This window comes from Acartia tonsa, chromosome 6 (assembly GCF_053477335.1).
Source record: "Acartia tonsa isolate MP-2025a chromosome 6, ASM5347733v1, whole genome shotgun sequence".
In the NCBI taxonomy this organism is placed as follows: domain Eukaryota; kingdom Metazoa; phylum Arthropoda; class Copepoda; order Calanoida; family Acartiidae; genus Acartia; species Acartia tonsa.
This window is the reverse complement of record NC_137265.1, coordinates 25,711,043-25,738,538: the sequence shown is the minus strand read 5'-3', so window position 1 is coordinate 25,738,538 and position 27,496 is coordinate 25,711,043. Positions and strand designations below refer to the sequence as shown.

The window sequence follows — 27,496 nt, the reverse complement described above, 5'->3', positions numbered from 1 at the left end:
CCCTGTATTTCCTTCTTTTTTTAAGCACTTTGCATAAATCTTTTTTTCTTGATAGAATACCATGAATCAAGGAACAGATTTTGTCCTACCTAAGTAGCGAAGTTATTTAAATTTATTTCCTTGTAATTCATGAAACTACTTTTATAAGACTTAATAAAGGATGACAACATCATAATAAAACAGACAGTCTAACAAACATTGCCAAAAATAGAGTAACCCCACTTTTGAAAAGATTTTTAAAGAAACAGAATATAATTTTGAAAATTGATCAATAATTTGATGTAAATGTGTCGTAAATAAGCCTAAACAAAGTATAATTGTTATCAACGACGACGTATCAACGTTTCTAGACTATTATTGATTACAAAGATGCTTTGCTTATTTTATGGCGCTTAAACAATCTAAGAATCACCATTTCATATATTGGTAATAGGACAAAAACATTGCATTTGAAATGGACATAAATACTTTTTGATAAAGATGCTTTCTAAGTTGTGTTTACCTTTTTTATGAGTCATTGTAGAAGGTTTGACATCGATGGGGCAATTCCAACATGCATAAAGTTACGATTTTCGTCGCTTTTAAATAGGAGCAAAAGCACTGATTCTTCAAAGGTTTGATATTTGTTTCATAGAATAGTTTTGCTTCAATGTAAATCTAGAGTGGCAAAATTGGATTAAAGAGTTACTTGATATTTTTAAATCTTTTTAACTATGTTCCTAAAATTTAAAATATTGTCTCGCCCTAAGCCTTTATATCCCCCCCCCCCCCCCATTCATTTAATTTAGTAATGATATTATGATTCAACCTCAATCCCTCAAGTTTTGAAGCAAGTCATAGCAGAACAAGTATAAAAACCCTGGAGGGGGGGGGGGAAGCAGTATATTGAACCATCTCTTTTTATGAATGACGTCATTTTTATTTTGAAATCTCCATTAGCATACTTGCTTCATTTTCTATAGATAATGATGTCAATGGATGCGAGAGTTGGTGTGCCGTCATTTCCGCAAATATGACTTTGGTAAGAATCGCAGCCACTCTATGTCCATCCAAAACGCTACTTGGATAATGTAAATTATTCTGTTATTATGAAAACCCCCGACCGTGGCTCGTCGTCGAGAAGGTGATAGGTTCGAATCTCGGTCCAACACCGCGTCATAACTAAAGACGTTAAAAATGATTCCTACTGCGGCTATGTCTGATGCGCGACATAAATAGTTAGAGTATGGGGAATGCTTTAGCCAAAAACATGCGCAACTTATTACAATGCACAGTAAAGACTTTTCAGGCAAAGGTCGGCGATCAAAGGGTTGGTTGTCTGATGGTTGTTGATACCCTATGCGATTGAGCGCGTTACATTGCATTTTTAAATGCAGAGTATGTTCAAATGTGACGTGGAGAGGACGTCCCGAAGCGTCATCACTCCTATAGAGTCAATAGTCAATAAGGTTATGAAATTTAACAACGTTATAAATTACTGTACCTAAATACATGTATGCTATGCATAAGGAATTTTGAATCATCAGCAAAAAATGCAGACGTCTTCAGCTACCCTTTCGGAATTTGATCGTATAATTAGCCTGCTGCTGGCAACTGCAGCTTCAGCTACTTTTTTAAAAACAAAAATAACAGCAACAGCTTTTGCTACATAAATCAATAAAGACGGCTGATGCTGCCGATCCCTTAATTTTTAGTATCACATTTTAGCGGACATGATAAGACACCTTGAAAGGAGAGTTATGGTTGTCATCAAAAACTGCTTCTAAAAAAGTAAAGTCTAGCACAACCACACCAATTTTACTGTCCTAATAAGAATAGTATCTAGCTGTCTTATTCACATCATTGCTTGACTTTTGTGCATGGTGTAGAATGAATATACACCTTTCTCTAGGCATTTACCCCACCCATACTGAATAGAGGGCCCGCTTATAGCCACATATTTTGAAATGTTAGAATAGTTATTTATCGCATCGTATTATAAACAGCTTTCCGCGGAGATGCCGAAGGCACTTAATATAAAAACTGGATTTAATCTTATGATTGTAAATTTTTATATCCATAGAAAACTGGATATAATACTATGCTGTACATAATTTTTTGTATGGCTGAGAACCGGTTTTAATCCACCGGATATTAATCGGTTTCGAAGCGATACTGGAAAATAGATTTCTAATTGACCATGGCTATGACTCGTTTGAGACCATATGCTTGCACATGCACATGCACATGGGGGTTTGTTCTCCTAATCCATAAAGAAAATTTCTTTTGGGATATGCAACATTTTTTATCAGCCATATATTCCTCAAAAAAAAGAAATTTGAGGGATATGTAATAAAAAAAATTTAGGCACTCTTAATCTTCGTACATGGAATAGTTTTTTAAGGTAAATAGTAAGGGACCCTTTGAACTCTTGATGGTCTTAGTAACCAGAAAATACACAGACTAAAACTTCATGTTATCTTTGGCTCAAAATGAAATAAAAATATCCAAACCCTGATTTTCTAAATTTACAAGTACTGTCTTTAGCATCTTTGTGCTTGGTTTCGAAGGGATATGAAAGGTGCAGAAAATAGCCTAAAACCTAAAGAAATAAAATCTAGTTAAAAAACCATGAAACCATCCTCGGATTTATTTGTATCTTCCATGAAAAGGAGAACTCCAAAGGTGCAATAGAAATCAAAAGTTATTTTTAAGAAGAAAAAAAATAACTTACTGCTCTAAAGCTCAAAACTATAATGTTTACTTAAACCTAAAGCGTTTTCTATAAAGCTTAGCTTTCCTCACTTCGTATGTATGTCTGTTGTTGAAATTGCCGAATTTCCTTCCACGCTTCCATCATTTCAAATCACCAGTATAAAATAATAATATTTTTTGATAGTTTTAATGTCAATTGAATTATTCTTATCTTATCTTAAATAGTTGGAGGCAAAATAGTTTTATCCCTATATAATATCCCTCCTTGTACCTATACATCAAACCTCTTAAAGAAGCCTTAAACAATCTAGCTCTATGAATGTTAGTAATAAGAGGGAGGGAGAGGGTTTTGGTTGTTTAATTAATCTACACTCCCCTCTACTCCAAATATTTACCAGCCTCAATACAATTACACACATCAGAATTTGGGGATTAAGAATTTCTTGTTCATTGTCCACTCCCTACATCCCTGATCAAGACTGGAATCTATGGGTGACTCATACTTTAACAATAATATCGGGATGCCCATGGCCTAATGATCTTAACTCTATACAATTACAATTTAAACGTCTATAAATATGTTTATATTGAAATTACTGTGATTTTGTAGTTTAGCTTTAATTATTTAAGTTTTTTTTTGTTTGGAGCAAAAGATCTCCACGATAAATTAACTTATTTAGGGTGTGCTTTTTTAGTAGGCTCATTATAGATCTCTAAAAGTTTCATGCTATTTCCTGGCCCCTCCTTGAAACAATTGAAAAAAAGAATAGAGTTGACGAATGCATATGAATACGATGAATATATAAAAATCTGCATGTTTTAAATGGACGTACAGACTTTTTGGTAACGATTTTAGACTTTCTACGCTTTTTTCATCATACCTAACTTTGACAGGAATCAGCATGCAAAGTTTGAAATCAACAGACCCTAATTTTAAAAAAAGCTGGCCCAATTTTTTTAGGAAGGGGGGATTTTAGACGTCCTTAATTAAGGCTAAAAGACGATAAAAGCGTGTTGGTTTGTGTGTCGTTAAGATCACCTATACAACGACTGTAGTTCACTTAACAAGTTGACAGGGGAGTCGTACCCCCCAAATTTTATTTTAGTTATAAAAAGAAAAAAATAATTTGTTTGTGGGTTGGGCCATTTCTTTGGAAGGTGGGAGAAACCATCCCCCCAAAAAATGTTAAGCCTTTCCTGGACCTATAAGAATATTCACTGTATAGGAGAACCATGTCGCTTAAGAGGTTAGTGAGATCCTTCGCTACAGAAAAAAGCTTACTACTTTATATATAAGGACTGTTGGAAACTGTGATTTAAAACCCAGTTTTACTTTTGTCGTTATTTTAAAAATTTACATTCACACAATTATTTATTAAACTTCTATCTGGGAGTTTTCGACAACAATTTTCAAGAATACTGTAGTTTACATAAAAAAAGTTCCGTTAGAATATAAAAAAAACTTCAAGAAAAAAATATTAAAGAGTTTTAAAATTAAATAAAAATTTTATAATATTTTTTTGAAAGTACAATTTATGTACTTTTTACAACATCAGTACTAATTAGGCAGGCATGCGTCATGCTTGAAGTAAATTTGGTGATCAGAGAAGTGATTTTTTCCAATTATGAATTATTTGTCCCTATTGTATCATTACAGCAAATTATGGTTCTAAATAGAAATAACTAATATTTTTTATGTTGCAATATGTGGTCTTTGGTAGTTTGTTTTTATTGTAATAATCATGCCCATGATAGGTTATATACATTTTGTTCCAGAAAGTTTTTAAAGGACTGTAAAATGAAATTAGTATAGTTATTCTTCGCATCGTAGTATAAACAGCTTTCTGCGGATATAGAATGTACAATTATAAGATTAAAACCAGTTTTTTAGCCCCGAGGTGCCGAAGGCACGGGGTAAGAAAACTGGTTTTAATCTTATAATTGTACATTTTTATATTCGTAGAAAGCTGGATAAAATACGATTCTAGACTCGAGACATATTTTTTTTTGTATGGATGAGAACTGGTTCCTATCCACCGGATTCGAATGAATACGAGAAATTATATTACTGTTTATTGCCTCGGAGAGGCAACTAAAACTGGGATTAATGCAAAAATTTTTATTTCAAAATCCTCTCATTTGGATATAGAATACGTAGATATTTGGATAGGGGAATATTTGTTTTCTATTTAGGTTGTAAAATAGTCTTCGAATATTGGTCAATAAGTTTCTCCGTGGTCAGTGAAGGGTATGGGTTAAAGTTATTGGTTGGGGAGTAACAAATAATGTTAGGCAGCCAGGAGAAAGCAACATCTTATCAGGATATGTAAAATCACTTACAATATCAACGTATTCTATATCCATACCCCCCCCCCCCCCTCCCCCCAGTATTTTTAGGAGAGTTTTCAGTCTAGAAAGATCAAGCTTTTTGATCTAGTTAGGTACAATATTTCAATATATAAAATATGGTGGGGTAAAAAGGCACAACTGAATTTTTTACTACCAAATTTTTTACCCTGGGAAAAAATTTCTACAGAGTGGGGAGAGGTAATGACCTTTCTAAAATAATATTTTTTTTTTTTTGGGGGGGGGGGTTACCTACATTTCTTAAGTTACTTGTATTGAAAACCTTTCCTTTTGAAGGGGAAATAAGATTTAAGCGGCTTAAATGCTGAAGTTTCCAGGGCTCGACAGCCGCCTCAGGGAAATCAACTTTTTACAATTTTATAATTCAGTTGGAATTCCAAACCTGACCCTATATGACAATCCCTTTTTTAAAAGAATTTCAAAGCATATGGACATGTTTAAAATTTAGTTTGAGGCTTAGTCGCGGCAGCCGAGCCCTGAAAGTTTCTTATATCCAATAAGGTATCTACTCTGAGTAACTTTTTCCGTCTGTTTATCAATAAGGCTACATATTATATTTGAAATCTGATACTTTGGAGAAATGTAGGATTCTTGGCTTTTAGATTCAGTATCTATTATATAATTTTCTTTGTTAGTCCGTTTCTTCGACGTTTATTGAAATTTCTATGCTTTGATTCTTATGGATATTTTTTCTTGTTGATTTCGTCTTAATAAAAGCTTTTCCAGTATGTTTTCGATATTATTCGTTGGACTAGAACCGGTTCTCAAAAAATACTGAAAATCATATATGGCAACTTATTACAAGCAGTTTTCCAGAAATATATCAGCCCCTTCGGTCTAACAAAACTGGTTTTTATCTTTATCTTTTTCCTTTTCATAACTGCGATAATCAACTATTATGTTTTTTATTACTGTGATTTGCTTATATTTTTTTCTTTTTAAAATTTTATAATTACTTATCTGCAACATCACTAGCCTTTTTTTTAGCGAAGCTTCCTACATTCAGGGTCAGTCCGTACGTACTTTGCAGTTAGCTCTTTGAAATATGATTCCTGTAATAGTTAGATACAGTGCAGAAATTGTAGCAACTCTTTCAAAGTTACCAGATAGTCTGTGCGTTGGTGTAAAACCTGCTGATTTGAACTTTTTTGACAATTAAATGATAAATAATTCTTTTCTTCTGATTTACTGGGAAGCTACTATATAATTCACTATGTCTGTCTGTCAGCCAGGCAGTCCGTAAGCTATGGGGGAAATGTGACTTTCCCATTGTAGTTTTCATGCTGTCTGTCGTTTATGCTCTAAAACATAAAAATAATTATTTTTGAAAGGTTTTGTGATTTCTTATCTCTCTATTTATTCACACTAAAAAGACAACACTCAGAACTCACTCTGTCCGTTTTTTTGTTCTTTGCTACTTATGGATGTTGTCATTCTTGTCGGGACAATTTTTTTTTTTTTTTAAGTGACTTAAGTTATTAAGATTTTGGAGCAATCTAATCAACCAACAGGTAAATTTTAAAAAAGTATTTTGAGAAACAATTCTATTTTATAATCCCGAAAGGCTCTACAGCTTTACACTGTACCCCCCCGCCCCCCCCCCCTGTGGTGAATACCTGAGCACACAAATTTTTCTGAGCTCATAAATAAGTTGTATATAAAGTTCTTCATTTGTCCATTTATTTTCAAATACATTAGATATTATTTTCATAACTATTGATAGTTTTTTGTTTGTTTTTAGGTTGATTCCTGGCCTCTGGTTTAAAGGTAAGAAAGATAGTAAGTCAAATTCACAAAAGTTGTTGTGCTAATTGCTAACTATTTGGACAAGTTTTGGTCTTTTTTTTCCAACCTAATAAATTCTTGTGAATTAGGCTTTAGTGCTTGTTATATCAAATCTGCCGTTTTAAAAGATTAATCTAAAAGTAAATTGCCGTACATTTTTTGTCAGTCCATTAAGATCTCGCTGACCACTGCACAGATTGAGTTCTCCTTTTAAGCAAAGCTTCACATAAGTCCAGGGAAGGACGCCCATGTTTTTTAGGAGTAGGTAACATGAGGGTTTTCAAAGGTTGGAGTTACCCCCTGACAGCTTTGGGTTCTGGGATGGTTATACTTTTGACATTTTTGATTATTGCTCTTGAAGATTCTAGGCTATGATACAGCCCCCTAGATGCTATGGGTGAAGCCTCTAATGAAGTAATCATTGGATACTTGTGTCAATGATAGTTTTAGCAAGCGGGGCTTTAGGTGATTTAAAAGCAATTCTTTGGCAATTCTATGATGTTGGTATTGTAAAAAATTGAAATACCAAAAAATTGTAAAAAATTCAAATATTTTGCAGATTTTATATAACATGCAGTCATAGTAATTTGTCATGTGTTTTTACTAGGGCTCGGCAGCCAAAATCCTAAATCGCATTTAGCTGTTAAAAAAAAAAACTGTAGCAATCCACATCGACTGCCTAGCCATGGTTTTACACAATAGTTGTAGTTAAATATTATGATGCCTAAAGTTTTTAAGTCATTGTAATTATTAACCTAATTAATACTCAAATTGCATATATACGCTCAATCAGGGTTACAATCGGCTTATACCAACAACCAAATTAATTCTGGGGGAAATCTCGAAACCTATACATAATTTTTAGCTGTCGTTGGTGGGCAACACAGTAAAATTGACGACCTTTTTATCTGCCCTCCAAATATTATTTTAGATTTATTTTGCTTGTTGGCTTTACCTTATTCCTGAGTTATTAAAATCATAACTGTTTTATTGCAAGTTTGATTTTATTTGGTTTATTTTAACCTAAAAATCACAATATTAAAATATTTTTCAATCAAGTGCTTCACTTTTAGTTTTATTTTATATTGTTCATATATAATCTTATGAAGGTATTTTACAAAACTTTACTTTTGTTGCTTAATATGGTAGAATGAGGCGTCAACAGAATTTTTTGAGTTGGGGTTGACTTTTAAACTGTATGCTCAGAACATTTTGAATATTTCATAAATAGAATTGATGGTTCGATAAAAACCTATTATAAAAAGTTCATATGCGCGAAGTTCTTGAAGGTATATCGAAAATTTTGAGGATTTTTTAAAAGTTTACCTTTTTGATATTGTATTTTCTTGACAATTCAATTTGAGGTTGTTTTTAAGTTGCATAAAAAGTTCGAACGAAAAAAATCCTTAAATTTCTACATTCGACATACTTTACCTACTTTAAATTAATAGGTAAACAAGAATTTAAAGTTTATGAACACATAAGATCAAACTTCAAAATATGGCCACCCCTTTAGAATATATTTATTGAAAGTAACAAAATGTCTCTCTGTCTATATATGCGGATGCATGTCCAGTAATATTTATTAAACTGCTAAACCGATTGTTTATTGATCCTTGAAAGGGATAAAATATTATGGGAGGGGGGTGTTTATTGTTATGACAATACTCCCCAAACATAAATATCTCCCTTTAAAAAACTAATCTTACGGGGTGGGTCTTAAGGAAAAATAATAGGGTTATTCTCCTCTTGGAGCTAAGTACATATTAGCTGGGGGTGCAACCAATAGCAGTAATAAAAACATCACTTTGTTTAAATATTAATAAATTCTGTTAGGTTTTAAAGAAGGTGTATAAACTTTTTTGCTTTTTATTTAAGATAGCTAGCCGGTTCCTTCAGTAAGTAGTAGATGTAAAATTTTTCATAGAATTCAGATATGCAATCGTTTTTTTTGTAGACCTCTTATTTTTTAAGTAATTTAAGTTTTTTAAAAAAATAATTAAGTCGGTTTTTAAGGTACTAAAACGCAACAAAATAAAAGAAGAAAATGGCCAGTATGAACAAAAATAGTAAGATCTTTAATTTGACACCTTACTTTTAAAATTCTGTTGAGTAATTATTGAAGAAATCAATTTTTTTTAACCTCGGTTTAATCAAAACTTTGAAGTAAAATATAATCTCCCACAGGCATAAAAAATATGGGTTCATATATACCTTTAGAATCAGAAAAATATTACGAATCCATTGTAAGCAAAATTAAAAAAAGTAAAAAATAAAAATAATAAAAATGGCCTAATGTATTATTTTTTACATGTAACACTTAATTGTAACTATTAAACTAGCCAAAGTCTCAAAAATTGACTAATCGGGAAGCTTAACCTCAAATCCTCAACCAATAGAATTGACAAAAAAAGAATAATGTTCATAGAATATATACAACAGATACTACAATGAAAATATTGATACTTACATAACATGTAAAGAACGAAAAATTATGAACAAATATGCTTCAATCTGTTTATAAACTTCAAAACAATGCAGTTAAAAATGCTTTGTTTCTTGTGTTTAAAAAATATCTGTTACATTGTATGTATATTTATTTAGGTTTATTTCAAGTTTCAAGTTTTCAAGTTGTTCAACCCTTTAAAGCCGAAAATTATGATTCTTAAAATAAACTTATATTTTTTATTATAGTTATATAAAACTTTTTCAATTTAGCTTACAATGGATTCATAATATTTTTCTGATTCTAAAGTTATATATGAACCCATATTTTTTATGCCTGTGGAAGATTATATTTTACTTCAAAGTTTTGATTAAACCGAGGTTAAAAAAATTGATTTTTTCAATAATTACTCAACAGAATTTTAAAAGTAAGGTGTCAAATTTAAGATCTTACTATTTTTGTTCATACTGGCCATTTTCTTCTTTTATTTTGTTGCGTTTTAGTACCTTAAAACCGACTTAATTATTTTTAAAAAAAACTTAAATTACTTAAAAAATAAGAGGTCTACAAAAAAAACGATTACATATCTGAATTCTATGAAAAATTTTACATCTACTACTTACTGAAAGAACCGGCTAGCTATCTTAAATAAAAAGCAAAAAAGTTGATACACCTTCTTTAGAGAAAACAAGTTTTCATTTAACGAAAACTCGAGACATAAGTTTTTTATCAAAACATTCTTACTCTCCCCCCCCCCACCCCTTGTGCACGCTTAACTAGTAAAACGCTTTATTATAAGATTTTCAGCACACCTTCCTTATATGGGGATGGACAGTAAATTTCATCAGTAAACTTCATACATTTTTTTACTTTTAAAATAACTTTAAAGCAAAGCAACTTTATAGATTTATATATTCGTAAGGGCTCTGTATTTTTAGAGGCAGAAAGGAAGAAAATGGCTTCAAAAAACCCTAGAACCTAAACATGAAAATTAAAGAGCCTATGTCCTTCACGGGACATATGTGAAGCTTCCCTAACATGGAGAACTTAACAAGTATAGTAGTTATTGAGATCTTAAGCTACAGACAAAAATCTTACTACTTTAAATAGGACAAGATAAGGTAAGATAACTTTCTAGATTAAAGTCAAACTGTAGAGTACATATACTTAAATAGTATATAGTATAGTCTAAGAGACAGTACCAATAAGACAACCAACTCTTTAATTGAACAATTATGAAAGTATAATTAGTGTATGATCAGCAGGGCTCGGCACCCGCGAATGAGGTTCAAATTTAAATCTGTTTGGATGCCTTAAAATTGTCATAGTTGGGTCAGGTTTAGATTTCCTGCTGATTTTTAAAATAGTAAAAGGTTGATTTCCATTAGGCTTACATGTGGCTGACGCGAGTTTGCCGAGCCCAAATTAGTGCTTTAGTTTTTGGTTTAAAAGTGAGGAAGGAAAGAGTTGTTGCATAGAAATAGACTTTTTAAATAATATTATTGTAGAGAAGGTTTTCCAGTGTCGTAATATAAATAATTGTCCAAAAAAAGTAATCTTTTACGTTATAAAACAAGAAAAATTAGTTCAGCTTTAACAATCTTGAAAATTGTGTTTTAATCAAGAACATTAAAGTGCGATTTTAGCTTTCTGTAATTCATTGTGAAGATTTCTTGGTTGGTTACAAACTTCAATATTTTGAGCCTTCCTTATGTATATTTTTATCCTTGCTTATATTTTTTAGCCTGCAGCTTTTTAATTTGTTTTAGAGGGTGAAGTTAAGGCAAGTAAGATTCCATAAATGGTTTCTTTTTATCTCTACAAATAGGTGAACATCCATTTCCACACATGTATCATATCAAATAGCATATTATTATAACAACAGCATAAACTGCCTACCCAGTCGATCCCCTTTCCTTTTCTCATTTTATCTTGACAACGAAATATTGAGCGACGGCGGAAAACTGCTGTTAACGGCGGTAGCGGCGGTCAAATCACTGTTTTTTAAAATCTATTTTTACTGACCATCCTTAAAAGATTTTGCCTAATTCGGTGAGAAAAGCAAAAAAAAATTGTACAGCTGCGGAAAACGGCGGTGAACGGCGGTTACTGATAATTTTAAAAGTAACTTTGGCTCTATAGAAGCTAAAATCCGAAGTTAGCTCAATTTTGGTTAAAGTGTTCTTGAGTAACCCCCTCCTCAGCCCAGCCCATTCTTATGCACATCCTCCTTTAATATTTGCCTAAGGGTTGTGGAATTGATAAAGCACCCGATTCTCGTCCCTTTCAAATAAACACCCAAGTTTTGTCGCTTCGTGGTGTTGTAACAATGACACACGTAATTCTTTTTGCCAGTATGGCTTCGAAATCGCACTGGATTAGAACTTGTTCTCAGCCATAATGAAAAATCATATATAGCATCGTTTTACAGACAATTTTCTACCAGTATTAAAATACAAATCACACAATTAATACTATTTTTGTTAGACTGGGCCTTTGGCCCCTCGAGGCTAAAAAACTGGTTTTAATCATATAATTGTACATTTTTATAACCGCGGAAAGCTGTTTATGATATGATGCGATAAATAACTATTATGTACTTCGTAATAATTATCCTTTTGGGGAGATATTTTAATTGAAGAAAAACTATTTGAGTTTATTTCAATGCTCATCAATAACAAATCTTAATATATATTCTTTTAGTTGTTTACTCAATATATGATAATATCTGAAGGGACTTTTATATATTTTTTAAATTTGTGTATTGTTGTATGAACGTTATTTTTTTGTGACTCTGAGTTCTATGACTCATCGCTGCATTCAAGAGAATGCAGTGTTCTGTCCATCCATTGGCCTGTCCGTCCGTCCGTTTGTCTGTCTGTGTGCCCGTACTTCTCTGTGTTGGTGGGTTTTAATATCGTTGAAAGCAAAATCATTGTAACCACGAAGAAAAATTTTCCATTTTTAAGCGACCAGTTCAACTTGTAAATTAGGATTTTTTTTCGGGGGGGGGGGTGAGTTTGACAGAATTTAAACTTCTTTTAAAGTTTGAAAAGGGATAGCCTCAGGCTATTTTATTTGTGTATTTAAGTCTTAAGGTGATTTTAGGCTATTTTTCTAGCTTCATTAAAATAAGTTTTAAAAATTTTCATAAAAATCTAGGTTTTTAAAAATGTGACTTTATTTAAAACTAAAATTTAAAAATTCTTAAACTAAGCATGTTGAAATCATCTTAAGGATGCTTATACCTTGCATTTCTATTTCAGTAAAGAATAATCTAGTGTATGACCTTATAATTATAGTCTTTATCCTTCTATAAAAGTAACAGTAAGTTCCAAAGGATCTCTCTAACCTTTACATTGCAGCTTCATATGTCCTGGGAAGGTTTCAAAATATTTTGTGAGGGGATGTCCCCTCCAAAAAAGAGGAAATTTGCCCTACCCCACCAAAAGTTTTTTTTTAACTTTTTAGGTGGTTGAATTCAACCCCCTCCACTTCAAGTACCCTCAGAGGCCTAGTTGCGTAGCCGCTAGTTAAAAAAGGAAGAATCGGATCATATGAAGGAAATGAAGTCATTCCTAAAAAGGACAGAAATTCCCTTCCAAAAAGGACAGAAATCATCTTCCTTTTTCTCAGATATCTCAAATATGGACATAAATCACTCTCCTTTTTCTTACATATCTGAAAAAGAGGATATAAATCACCTTCCTAAATCTCACTTATTCTTCCTAATTCTAAGAAAATTAACCCAATACCTCCATGTTCTTCCTTATTCTCAGATAATCTACCTTTTCTAATAAATTCTTCCTTATCCTTACAAATTCTCCCTTATTCTCAGATAACCTACCTTATTCTAAGAAATTCTTCCTTATTCTAAGAAAATCTACCTTATTCTAAGACATTCTTCCTTATTCTAAGAAATTCTTCCTAATTCTATGAAAATCTACCTTATTATAAGACATTCTTCCTTATTCTAAGAAAATCTACCTTATTCTAAGACATTCTTCCTTATTCTAAGAAATTCTTAGTTATTCTAATAAGATCTACCTTATTCTAAGAAATACTTCCTAATTCTATAAAAATCTACCTTATTATAAGACATTCTTCCTTATTCTAAGAAAATCTACCTTATTCTAAGACATTCTTCCTTATTCTAAGAAATTCTTAGTTATTTTAATAAGATCTACCTTATTCTAAGAAATACTTCCTAATTCTATGAAAATCTACCTTATTAAAGGACGCCTGCAAGAAATAAAATGCTTTAACTGCTGAAAGACTGCCACAAGAAGACCCAATACCTCAAATTTAAAGCCTTCAGCTTCAATAACAAAAAAGTTCTAGGCATTTCAAAATAGCATTTTATGTACAATGGAATTTTTGAAAGATTTCCAATGCTCATAAAAGAAAAAACAATATTAATAACGTTGCCTAGACTTAAAATTATAACCTTATCTTTGTCAGAAACTTAGATTGCCTGTAACTGATTACATTTTTACAATAAAAACACCACATTTCATAAACAAAATCTATGAAAAAAATTCGATTTAAATTGCATTTTTAAACAAAAATCATAGCGGAAACAAAGGGGTAAACTAATACAAGCTTAGCTGTGATTGGTTGTTAAGCTGATTCAGCCTTCTGATTGGTTACAGTACATTCGGTACAACGCAAGTAAAACTTAATTTTTTTTAATGATTTTGACTATAAAAATGGGTATTTTTATTGTAAAAATATAATTAGTTACTGGAAACCTAAATTTATGACAAAAATAAGCTTATAATTTTGTTTCTAGGCCACGTAGTTTAATTTCAAAGTTTTCAACATGAGCATTGCAATTCTTTCAAAATTTCCATTGTACATAAAATGTCATTTTAAAATGCCTAGAACTTTTTTGTTATAGAAGCTGAAGGCTTCAAATTTGGGGTATTGGGTCTACTTGTGGCAGTTTTTCAGCAGTTAAAGCGTGGTATTTCTTGCAGGCTTCCTTTAAAGACATTCTTCCTTATTCTAAGAAAATCTACCTTATTCTAAGACATTCTTCCTTATTCTAAGAAAATCTACCTTATTCTAAGACATTCTTCCTTATTCTAAGAAATTCTTAGTTATTCTAATAAGATCTACCTTATTCTAAGAAATACTTCCTAATTCTATGAAAATCTACCTTATTCTAAGACATTCTTCCTTATTCTAAGAAATTCTTCCTTATTCTAATAAGATCTACCTTATTCTAAGAAATACTTCCTAATTCTATGAAAATCTACCTTATTATAAGACATTCTTCCTTATTCTAAGAAAATCTACCTTATTCTAAGACATTCTTCCTTTTCCTTACTAATTCTCTCTTATTTTCAGATAACCTAGCTTATTCTATGAAGTTCTTCCTTAATTGCCCTAATTCTTCCTTTTTCTCAGATAATTTTTCTAATTTATATTGGGATATCATAACTGAAATAGAGGTATAGAGAATATATAAATTCTGCCTTTTTACCTTCCTTATTCTCTCAAAATCTTGGTTTTTCTCACATATATTTCCTTATGTTTATTGGGATATCAGAACAAGATGTGTAGGATAAGTTTGGGTTGTATCTTTTGACCTGAAATATTTGTTTGTTCATAAAGTACATTTTAATAGAAGGAACCCCAGTCTGTAAAACACACTAGCTGTATCAATAATCTGTTCTACTTGCCAACTGATACAAATATTAGACCAAAATGGAAAATCATCCCCCCCCAAAAAAAAAAAAAATTTTTTCTTTACAATAATAAAATAAAAACCCAGGCAGAGAGTCAGATATTTGTATATAATGAAAAGTACGACCCCCCCCCCCCTCAAATGGTTGGCAACTTAATTTTCAGTCTGTCTATAAATCAGCTGATAATTATGTAATGGATGCAAGGGCGTACTATGAATTTGTACTATTTGGGGTATAAAGAAAGTTTTTGTTGTTCTCTCCAGAAATATTTAAATTAAACTTTTTGAACAGTGATCATCATTTATCTTTATATAACACGATAGCAATGTGTAAAATTATGCAGAATAGCAATTATTTATCAATAACGAACTAAGATTGCACATAAAAACATTAAAATATACAAGACTGGAGTTACGTAAGATTAGAATTATGTAAATTACAAATCATGTAAACTGTACAACAAATAGCATAGTATTTATCTATCTATCTACCCTCCCCCACCCCACCCAATCGCTAATGTTAAATTGTATATTTTCTTTTAAAAATGTGAATGTTTTCTATAACCTTAAAGTCTGTACGATACATAATTTAAATACTGACTTAACTTATAGTTGAAAAATTGAACACATAATCTTATCCCTTTAGATCCCTGAGACTTCAAAGTGGTCGAAGCAAAGGTTTTCTATAATTAGGGTTGGTCCGTCTGTATGTAACAGTTAGCTTTTTTCGTTAATTTAAACAGTTAAAATTGTTTTATCAATTTTAAACTTGGCATGATGATTCCTATAACAATGAGGTCCTTCTGATTTCAGAGCTTCATTTTTATGGATATTGTCATTCTTTTTAAAAAGCGAGGCTTTTCTATAATTAGAGTTGGTCCGTCCGTACGTCTGAGAGAGATAGCTTTTTTCATTAATTAGGCATGTTAGAATTATCCTGTCGATTTCATGGTGATTCCTTTAGTAGTTCGGTATGATTAAGAAAGCGTAGCAACTCTATAATCATTACCAGAATGTCCGTACGTCCATTTTAAACATGTTGGTTCTTTACTTTTTTAACAACAAATTTTTATGTGATCTAATAATCCGATTGTTATAATTTGTTGGTATAGTGATTCCTGGGACAACAAAGTACAATATTATAAGCAAAGCTACTCTATAATCAAGGCAAAAAAAATTAAATATGTCCATAAACATTATCCTCTATCAAGAAGTTTTTCCAACAAATTTACTCACAATTTTGCTTTGACTCCTTTTTTTATATTCTGATTATTCAGTTTTGACACTATACATGTGTTAGTGTCCGTAAGTCCTACCGTTTTAGAGCTTTGCTTTTATGGATGCTGTCATCCATGTTTAATTTTGTTTATACTTTTATTATTTCAGGGAGAGAGGGGACAATTGTCTGTTTATTACACTAGTCCCCAAAGTTTTATTATAATGTTTTATTATTTGTAAGTTTATACAACTTTACGCACTTGAGTGAATTTTTATTGGTTGGTTAATTAAGTGTTCAGACGTTTCAACCACTAATTTTAATCTATAGAAGGGATAATTTTGTGCATCATCATTGGGGATGTACGCGCTACCGTGGTTCAAAAAGTATTACATAAACAGAGAATATTGGTGTTTGCAGAGAGAGAGAGAGAAAGGGGACATTGGGCTGTTAATTACACAAGTCCAAAAATATTTACAATAACATTTTCTTATTAGTTGGCTTAACAACTGTGAGGACTTTTAATAAATTTTAATTGGTTGGTGTATTAAGTTGAGTGTCCAAATGTTTGTAATTGTAATCTACAGAAGGGGTAATTTTGTGTTTTAACATTGAAATTTACATAATTTTATTAGCCATTATCTTATCCCATTAGATCCCTGGGTATTATCAATTAACTCAAACGCCAGGTCCAACAAACCAAAATAACTGCCCAAACACCCGAGGTATTAGGTTAAGTAACACTAACACCCATCACACAACCACCATTTTTATTGCAAAACCTTTGTCGGAGAAGTCCTAAATGGGATAAATAAGGTAGATCTTATTAGAATAAGGAAGAATTTCTTAGAATAAGGAAGAAATTCTTAGAATAAGGAAGAATGTCTTAGAATAAGGTAGATTTTCTTAGAATAAGGAAGAATGTCTTAGAATAAGGTAGATTTTCTTAGAATAAGGAAGAATGTCTTATAATAAGGTAGATTTTCATAGAATAAGGAAGAATTTGCTAGAATAAGGTAGGTCTTCTTAGAATAAGGGAGAATTTGTGTAATTAAGGTAGAATTTCTGAGAATAAGTGAGAATTTGGGTAAATAAGGTAGATTTATTAAGTATAGTTGTAATAGTGAGGAAAAAGAAGAATTTCTAAGAATTAGGAAGAATTTGTAAGATGGTGGACAGAGGTCACCTTCCTTTAGTGAGAATTTGTAAGATAGTGGACAGAAATCACCTTCCTTACTGAGAATTTGTAAGAAAAAGGAAAGTAAATAGCCTTCCTATACCCAAGGAAGGGAATTTCTGTCCTTTTTAGGAATGACTTCATTTTCTTCATATGATCCGAAGAATCTTCTATTACTTTACAAAGTTAAGGTTTTGTGATTTTTAAAGGAAATGTTTCATTTTATAATTATTATAAGTAACTTAGCATATATCTACTTAAATTGAGCCTTCTACTTTCTCTTGAACTTTCTTATTGTCCTTAGAATCTCAAGTACTAGATCTCTACAATAATCCAATCATTTGTTTTTAATATTAACTTAAGAATTGAATTGTGTTTAAGTTAATTCCTTTATTATTAAAACGAATTTTAGTGCATATTAAAAAGAAAATTTTTATTTTCCACAAAATGTCATAAGCGAAGCCATATAATCAATTTGTATTCTTGACCGTTGGTGTATCTGTCCATTATCCCGTCCCGGATTAGAAAAATTTTGTTAAAATTTTCGCCCCCAGCCAAAATATGGTTGATTTATGCATAAAAATGACCCATGCAAAATATTTTTTCTGTAATGCAAAAATTGTGACGGTACAAGCACTGCAAAGTTTTTAAAATCTGCAAAAAACCCTGTTTTTATGGCTTTTTTGGGGCTTTTGTACCATCCCAATTTTAGAGATTTTTTACAAAATTTCAATTCAAGTGTGTTGATATATACCTGAAATTTACCAAAAAAAATGGGGGCAGTCTCAATTATAACATATGAAAGTGTAGCAAGTAATCTTCCAAATACAAAATTGTCAAATTGCATACATATATAATATGATTGGGCCAGATACTTTTTTGGACGGATACTGGATATCTGGCTGATTTATAATGCCGGATATCCGGCAAATATATGTTATTTGGCCGGATACCCAGTTATTCGACCGGATATCCGGTTATTTGGCCGGGTATCCGGTTATTTGGCCGGATATTCGGTTATTTGGCCAGATATCCGGTTATTCGGCCGATGTTCTTTTATTCGGCCAGATATCCAGTAATTTGCCATATAACGATTATCTGTCATTATAAATCAACCGGATATCCGGTATCCAGCCAAGTATCGGCCCAACCCTATTATATATGCATGCAATTGTTTCTTCTTTACAGTAAAGTTTCTGATAGATCCAGGGAATGTTTCAGTTATTACCACTTAAATAAAATTAGAGGATCGACCCGTCTCTCAGGTGCCCAAGAGTCCTTTAGGAGCGTTACCGCTAGAAAGTACTTTGGAGAAGCTCTTCTTGTGAAAATTAGATAATTTTTAACATTATCTTTTTATGTGTCATTATTCATTGTTTATCTCTGTTAATTTTGTATTGACTTAATGGAAAAAGATGTCTTAAATTATAAAAGATGTTTGGTGCTTTCCCTCTAAGTGTCTTTTGAGCACTGACAACCCCTCCCTCCTTATATTAACTTGCAAGGGTCCCTGGTACCCAATATAAACCATCCTAACTTGACCTTTTATAATTAAGAAACAAACTAAAAAGTATCCCTTCTTTTTTTCAAGGTCGGGAGATGGGGGGGGGGGGTGTATGTGCTCGACTTGGCACTTGGGAAACTGGCAATAATTTGCATTAAACTTACGTCTTCAATATATCAAAAACTAAAGCTATAAAGCAGAGGTACCGATTGCAGAGTTGCTACACTTTCTAAACCCTTATTGTTACAGGAATCATCAACCAAAGTTTTCAATCAAAAAATTTCAACTTGCTTAGATTAAATAAAAGAGCTAACCTTTACGGAGTTCGTTCAGACTCATATTATAGAAAAGATTTGCATTTAATAAGTATCAGAAATAGATTGGACAAAATAGGCCGTTTAATACACTAGTCCCAAAAGTTTGAAAATAACCTTTTTTTATTCGTTGACTTAATAACTTTGCTCCATCCGTCCGTCCAAAACTGAATTTTTTTCTTCAAGCAAAGCTTTTCTGCATGTAGGGTTATTCCGTCCAACGGTTACCTCTTATCGTCAATTTAGGCAGGTTAGGTGGTTTTAAACTTAGCATGATAATTCCTGTAACGGTCATGTACAACTATGGTTTTAAGATAGTTGTCCTAATTTTCTTAAATTTTTCTCGTGGCGATTTCTCTTGGGAGGATAGTGTTGGTACTCTTCTCCAAAATAGTTATAACCTTCCCTGGATATACAAGAAGCTACATTGTAAAGGAGAACCATACCAGTTCATCGATTAGCGAGACCCTTCGGTACACATACACACTAAGATCCTATTAATTAATCAGAAGGATTCTCCCTTCAATATTTTTTTCTCCATGGTACATTTGTATATTCTCAAGCTTCTTTTTAATTTTAAAAAGGCGATTTCAGAATGATAATTATAACATTAAAGTGTTATATTGTTTTTCTTATAACCCTTCCTTTCTCTGAAAGTCTTGGCTCTTTTTTATAATCTCCCAACAATTTTTACTAACATAGCTAGTTAGGCAAATGTCGTCTTATATTTAGGAAATATAATATGCATTTAATTTTACAGAATTTTATTCTACACATATTTAACATGGTTTATTTATTTTTTTATTGATTTTATGTAGATTAATATGTTTTCAATTATTGTACAATAAGATACTTTATAACATTGTAATGCTTTATGCTTGTGTCTGTAAAAACTCTTTTTCTATAAAATGTATTTTCTTCTACATGATCTCTTAAATTTTAGTTTTTCAAAATGAAATAGTGGTATAGGAAAGGAAAATTAAGAGCCAAAAGTTTTTTCTTCAAATGAAATATGATTTATAATATTCAATAAATGTAATTTTGTTACAAAATAAATGATAGAAATTAAGTTACATATGAAAAGGATAAACACAATAAGTATGGTTAATATTCTACAAACAGAGGGATGAAAAAAAGTTAATTTTATGTTATGGTGGGTTTACAGTATGCAAAAGGATTTGAAAAGGTCGTCTTTAATCTTTCAAGCTATATTTATGGTATTGAATTTTTCATTATGATAATAAAATTTTGGAGAGAAGTAATTAGGGAGGGATGAGATTTTAGACTGTAAATCAGGGAAGCTCGTTTATCCTAATAACAAAGTAAAAGGATATCTATTTGTCTGTGTGTTAGTACTGAAGGATCTCGCTAACAGCTGAACCGATCGGGTTCTCCTTAACAGGGTAGCTTTTCTTAGGTCCTATTTTGGGGGATGGTACCACCACCCTCCCAAGAGAAATAGCAAAAAAAAAATCAAAACAAAAAATTTCGCGTAGAGATTTGAACGCAACATAGAAATTATTTTTTCAAGCCCTATATTTGTTATAAAAAACAAACATTTAAAAGTGCCACTAGATGCCTCTAGGGGCGTATCCGCTTGTGTATAATATTTAAGGGGTGTCAATGTTAAAATGTATAGAGGTATACTTGGAGTTAATATTTTTTATCAACAAAAACTAAATTTTCTACTGACGAGACGAGTTTTATTTTTCAAGTTCAGTAAAAAATTAGCTTATCATAAATATGTTAATACATTTCAAAACAGGATGATTGTTGTCATAATAAAATTTTTTTGTTATTGGTTATCACACTTTTGTATGGGTTGGTTACTGGTCAGTCACTCAAAAATGTTTGTTACAAACTTGGTGGTAGTTGGTGGGAGCACACTTCATAAGCACCTGAAACAAATGAAATTATTAATCTAAAAAGTATTTTTTTCAGTATGGCTTCAAACTCTATTAATATTCGATGGATTAGAGCCAGTTCTCAGCCATATTGAAAACTCCTGTATAATATTGTATTAAAGATAACTCTGCACAAGTATTAATTGATACAAATTATAAGATTAAAGCCAGTTTTGTCAGCCCAGACCTTCGGCCCATCGGGTTCAACAAAACTGGTTTTAATCTTATACTTTTAGTTTTTGATATCCGCGGAAAGCTGTCTATAATACGATGCAATAAATACCTATTCTAAATTAGATTTGTAGTGTTTCCTTATCAGCTACTGGTTATTCGAAAATAAAATTAAAGAAAGACATGCAAACAAATTTTATTTTTACAGCAAGATTCTTTACAATTAGGGTCGGTCTGTGCGTCCGTTCTTACTTCTGTAACAGGTCGATTTTATCGTTATTTTAGGCATACTAGAATTGTCTTATCAATTTCAAACTTTGCATGGTGAAACCTATAGCAGTTAGGGACGAAAGGAAAGCGTATAAACTTTATAATCGTTTTTGGAAAGTCAATTTTAAACATGATGATTTTTTTACAACAATTTTTATACAAAATTATTATCCCATAATATTTTTGGAACAATGATTCTTAAGTTTCTTTAGTTTCAGCTCTCAGAGAATACAGTTCTCAGTTAGTCATGTGATTAAACCTAAAGTGAACACACTGAAATTTTAAACAAATACTTCAAACAGCAAACATTAAGTAATACATACTTAAATTTTTTACATCAGCATTCATAAAAGCAAATAGCCAATTCCATCATTCTACAAATAAATAATCTCACTTAACACAGATCAACAATCACTGCACACACTCATATCATCATGACAGATACTAACCTAATTCTTCTTGACTACGAGCAAGAATTTCTTAGCAGAATTCTTGACCACTGTGTTGACAACCTTCAAGTTAAATCAAATAAGGGGCAAATTGAAAAAATGCGTCTAAACATCTCAAATGCATTCAAAGAAAACTTAAGCATCTTTAGAGAAGGGGTGAAAAGGGAAGAAAGAATCCGTAGTGAATTTAAAAAAAATAAGAATGATTACTTTCTGACCCTGAAGGGTGAAGCCACAGTTGAGCAAAGCAAAAACACCATAACACAGCTTCTATCCACAGGCATCAAACAAAAATACAAAACACACAAAAATAAGACAGAACTGACTGACGCAGAGAACATTGACTTAGCTAACAAAAGCAGGATATTTGAGCCCAAACAGGTCACCATTATCCCAGCCAAAGACAAAAACAAAACTCTTATCAAATTTACCATCCCCCCTAATCCTCTAAATATAGACAACAACACCAAAATCTATGCATCAGAGGCCATCTTCCAAGGGGCGGCGCAACTGGGTAAAAAATTAGGCTTAGGAGTGAACAGAGCGATCCCGACCTGTGCTAAAAATGCGGTTAATCGCATCAACAAGCTAAGTTATACAATCCGTACGCAAGATAAGATAAAAACCAGACTCGGCATTCACCAAAATCGCTATTTTTTGAAGTTAAAATACAACGAAAAATGGACGGACATTTCAGAAATCGACGCCTTCTACAATAAATACAAGGAGGATATAAAAATCATACAATCTACCCCATATATTCCTTATTCCAAAAAACAATAACTACTTCTTACAGAGTGGCTCCATTTCCTAAGTTTTTAATGAATACAAACTTTTTACAAAATATGTAAGAAAAAATTCTATGTCAGCACTCAAACTACATACAATAACTCTCAAGTCTATAATTGAATTCATATTTTTTATGATTTTTATAACAGAGTGCCACTCTAGGAAAATTTTCTTTTTCATTTCAATACTTGTAAACTTAATCTATTCTAACAATCTCCTTTTTTCAGTCAAGTGGATATGCGCTTCCATTAAACCATCTACACCATACAACATCTACAAAACCAAAGATCCTGATATAAATCTACATTACCAACTACAATACAATTCTCCAGCCTACAAACTTCTTACTTCCTTCTACAAACTTAAAATTCTGTTCTCAACTAGAACACCTATTATTTAAGCATATGGATCTTCTAATTAACTACAATCTTCTCTTGACCACTATTGCCACATAAAAAAAGTCGTTTTTTCTTTTCTTTATATTAGGTTACTTGTATTATGAATTTGCTACAAACCAACAAATATTAATTAAGTACAATCTTCTCTTAACCACTATTGCCACATATAAAAAGTAGTTTTTTCTTTCTTTATATTATGTTACTTGTATTATGAATTTGCTACAAACCAACAAATATTTAATTAGCTACAATCTTCTCTTGACCACTATTGCTACATAAATAAAAGTAGTTTTTTCTTTCTTTATATTATGTTACTGTATTATGAATTTGCTACATACCAACAAATATTAATCTCAACATAAACAAACTATCATATATAATAACTAAAATTTTTAGTGCAGACCTCTGTAACGGTATATTATTAACCACCGTATTGCTACATAAATAAATAAATTTTTTTTTATTGCTACATACACTAATAAATATTTAATCTCAATGTAAGCTATACTTCTCTTTAATACCTATAACTGCGACGACCCATGTCATAAAATTCTTCAAATTATTTTCAACTTTACAAAACTACATAATAATATGATTTTAAGTATTATTACTTAATATTTCACATTTCAGTGTCTCACATTCTGCGAATGTCTTCGTTATACATACGCCTCCTTAGCGAACAGGGGGTAGCTAACTTGAGACACAGGGATGCAGGTACGACAGGGTATCCTACAATCACAATTCAATATAGATGACCTTAAAATAGTGGAGAATGTATATAGCATCAACATTAATGACTACAAAGCAAACTATATAAATTTTAACTCATTTAACTCAGACTACATAAATAATTTTATAATAGGTCACTTAAACATCCGCTCACTAGACAAGAACAGTGATATGCTCAATGTTCTTCTAGAAGAAATCAACCACAAAATTGACATACTCTGCCTCACTGAAGTCTGGAGTAATCACACAAATTTCAGCATACCAGGTTACAACTTTGCCAGCATCCTCAGGAATAATAAAAGAGGTGGTGGGACTGCCATATTGTCCAAAAAAAAACTAAATGTTAACATAATAAAAGAGTGCACTTTCATTAACAATGACACGGAAATAATAACTATTCACCTTAAACTCAAAAATGTAAACAGACTAATATCCTCTGTTTACAGACCTCCATCCAACACATTTACTAACGTAAATAACTTCCTATCAGACATTAAAAAAATTATTGATTACAAAAATAAATCAATCCCAAACGCAACAGTAGATATACTTGGTGACTTCAACATAAACATCTTAAACTATCTCAACAATAACCTGACTAATCACTTCCTTACAGGTATTGCTGATCTTAACCTGAAATCATGCATAAACATCCCAACCAGATTAACACATCTTTCAAAAACATGCATTGACAATATTCTCACAGATGACCCAAACAACTTCACCAGTCATGTTCTCCCTTCTTCAATCTCTGACCACTTTCTAATCATAAAAGCCTCAGCTAGTCATGTCAACATGTCTAAACCAAATACCTACTACAAAAGAGTTTTCGACCACGAAAGCATATTGAACTTCAAAAACAATATTCTAATGACTGACTGGTCAGATCTAACAAACGCAAATAACTCTACAGACCAATGGAATTTCCTCTTCAAAATCATTGATAAAAAATTTAATGAAAGCTTTCCATTAAAAAAATCTTCAAATAAAACCAAAAATATCCCTTGTCCATGGATAAATAATGAAATCAAAACTCTTTCAAAAAAGGAACAAGCCTTATACCAAAAGAAATCAAGATCAAATAACCTTAACATCGCTGAAAAACACAAAACTGTAAAAAGAGAGCTCTCAACAGCTATCCGTAGGGCCAAAATTGCATACTATAACCAAGAATTTAAAAACCTCAAAGACAAACCCAAGCAAATGTGGGAAAAAATTAACAAAATAACTAACAATAGACCAGCTACAAATAATGACATCAATTGCATCAAAATAAATAACAACACTTTAACAGATAAACAAAATATTGCAGAAGCAATGAACAAGTTCTACATAAACATAGGTAGGGAACTAGCAGACAACATCAAAACCACTCATGAAGAGCAAGAGAAATACTTAAATGATTTACCTACCAAAAACTCATCCTTTTTATTCAGCAGAATAAACTCTAACACAATTAAAAAAATAGCTATTTCGCTCAAACCAAAAATGTCCAGCGGACCTGATGGTATCCCCACCAAAATCACAAAAATTATTTTGACAACGATACCTGAACAAATTGCATACATAATCAATAATTCTCTTCAAGAAGGTAACTTCCATGACAGACTCAAAGAAGCAACTGTCATTTCAATCTTCAAAAAAGGCGACAAAACTTCACCAGACAACTACAGACCAATACATCTCATTAACTCACTCTCTAAAGTTGTTGAGAAAGTAGTTGCATACCAACTTAGACGTTATCTTGAATCAAACAACATACTAAACAAAAATCAATTTGGCTTCAGAGCCAAACATAACACAACACATGCAATGTTAAGCATGATTAGCACCCTGGAATACTTCAAAAAGAATAACAAGAAAACTTCAGCAATCTTCATTGATCTCTCCAAGGCCTTCGACACAGTACAAATACCCATCTTACTAAAGAAACTTGAAAGCATTGGCATCAAAGGGAAGGAGCTAGTCTGGTTCACAAACTATCTCAAAAACCGCAAAATTAAATGTAAAGTGGGAAACTGCTACTCTGAATACTCTCGTACAACAATAGGAGTGCCACAAGGTTCAATTCTTGGCCCCATCCTATTCATAATCTACATTAATGACTTGCCTAACCATTTAAAAGAATTTATCAGCCTTTTTGCAGATGACACACTAGTTGCCCCTTCCTACAACACTGAAGAGGAACTTGAATCTAAAGCAAACTTAACCCTTAAGGATCTAAAAAATTGGTTCAGTCTCAATAAACTAACCTTAAATGCCTCCAAAACAAGAATGATCACCTTCAACACAAACAAAAACATAGACCTTAAAATAGATAACATAATCATTAAAAAAGTTCACAGCAACAACCCGACAAATGAGGTAAAATCATTCAACTTCCTTGGTTTCACCATTGATGAAAAGCTAGACTTCAAATCGCATTCAAAAACCGTAATTAACAAACTTAACTCAGCCAACCACATTCTCTGGAAACTTAAAAGAATATTGCCTTTAAGGCAAAAAATCTTAATATATAATGCCTTCTTCATTCCCAATTTAACGTACGGTTGCGCTATCTGGGCTAACAACAAAGATATTGTAGAGACCATCAGCAAACTGCAAAAAAAGGCCATCAGATCTATAAACGGAACAACATCTAAGAGACATAGTGAACCTTTACTAAAAAAACACAATCTACTCAAATTTAAAGACATAATTGAAATTAACAAATTATCTATAGCACATTCAATTGTTCATAACTACGCTCCAGCTGCACTTCAGGAACACATCCAAAAGGAAATGCCTCATGAAAGATTAAGACGAAACCTACTCAACATAAAAATTGATGGCTCAAATACAAAATCCATAACCAAATACATCATTCCCCAGTCCTGGAATAATCTCAACAGTGAAATAAAAGAAATTCCATCAATCTCTAAATTCAAAAAAGTAATAAAAAAAAATATGCTACAAAATTACTCCAATATTGAAATATGTAGTCTCAACACTTGCAACATCTGTAAATAATTAAGATGCATACAGACTCCACTATCTAAATCCAAATTGACTAATATACAATCAAAAGCTCACCAAAATAAAAAAATCCGGTCAACTCTGGTCCATTACCCTGCTCTACACCTTGCTCCCCTGTGCTCACTTGTTCGCTACACCCTTAAACTTATTATCATAACTGAGTTTAGTTGTAAAACCTCTACCAGTACTGACTGTACTAAAAGAGGTGTACTAATCTCTACTATCTTTGTACATTAACCTATTTCGTAACTTATTTTTATATTATTTTATAATAACTGTATTAACGATAGTAAAAATTTTGAAATACATACATACATACATACAAAAAGATAATTTTTTTAAGTGAAGCATGATCAAGTCCTTAAGATGTAAGAATGACTTTAAACATTATCCTTAGGCAATTTTGCAACAACTTTGTTTAAATTAATATTGTCAAGTTCTGACACTCTACAAGTGTTATTGTTCGTTTGTTCTACAGTCTCACTCATAAGCTTCGCTTTCATTGATTTTTTCATCCTTGTTTTTTTATATCTGATATTGCTAAATATTTCTTAGTTTTTATAGTAATCATGAAGT

The 27,496-nt window shown here is 31.7% G+C and overlaps 2 protein-coding genes across 2 annotated transcripts in view; one reads left to right on the top strand and one right to left on the bottom strand.

Annotated features, from left to right (window-relative positions):
• Positions 1 to 27,496, bottom strand: part of LOC145322227 (uncharacterized) — a 123,814-nt gene that overhangs the window by 64,527 nt on the left and 31,791 nt on the right. The window lies entirely within an intron of this gene.
• Positions 6,552 to 27,496, top strand: part of LOC145322229 (steroidogenic acute regulatory protein, mitochondrial-like) — a 243,691-nt gene continuing 222,746 nt past the window's right edge. Inside the window, exons 1-2 of the mRNA XM_080164091.1 lie at positions 6,552 to 6,572; positions 6,803 to 6,828. The gene's annotated coding sequence lies outside the window, so the exon portion shown is untranslated. The remainder of the gene's footprint in view (positions 6,573 to 6,802; positions 6,829 to 27,496) is intronic.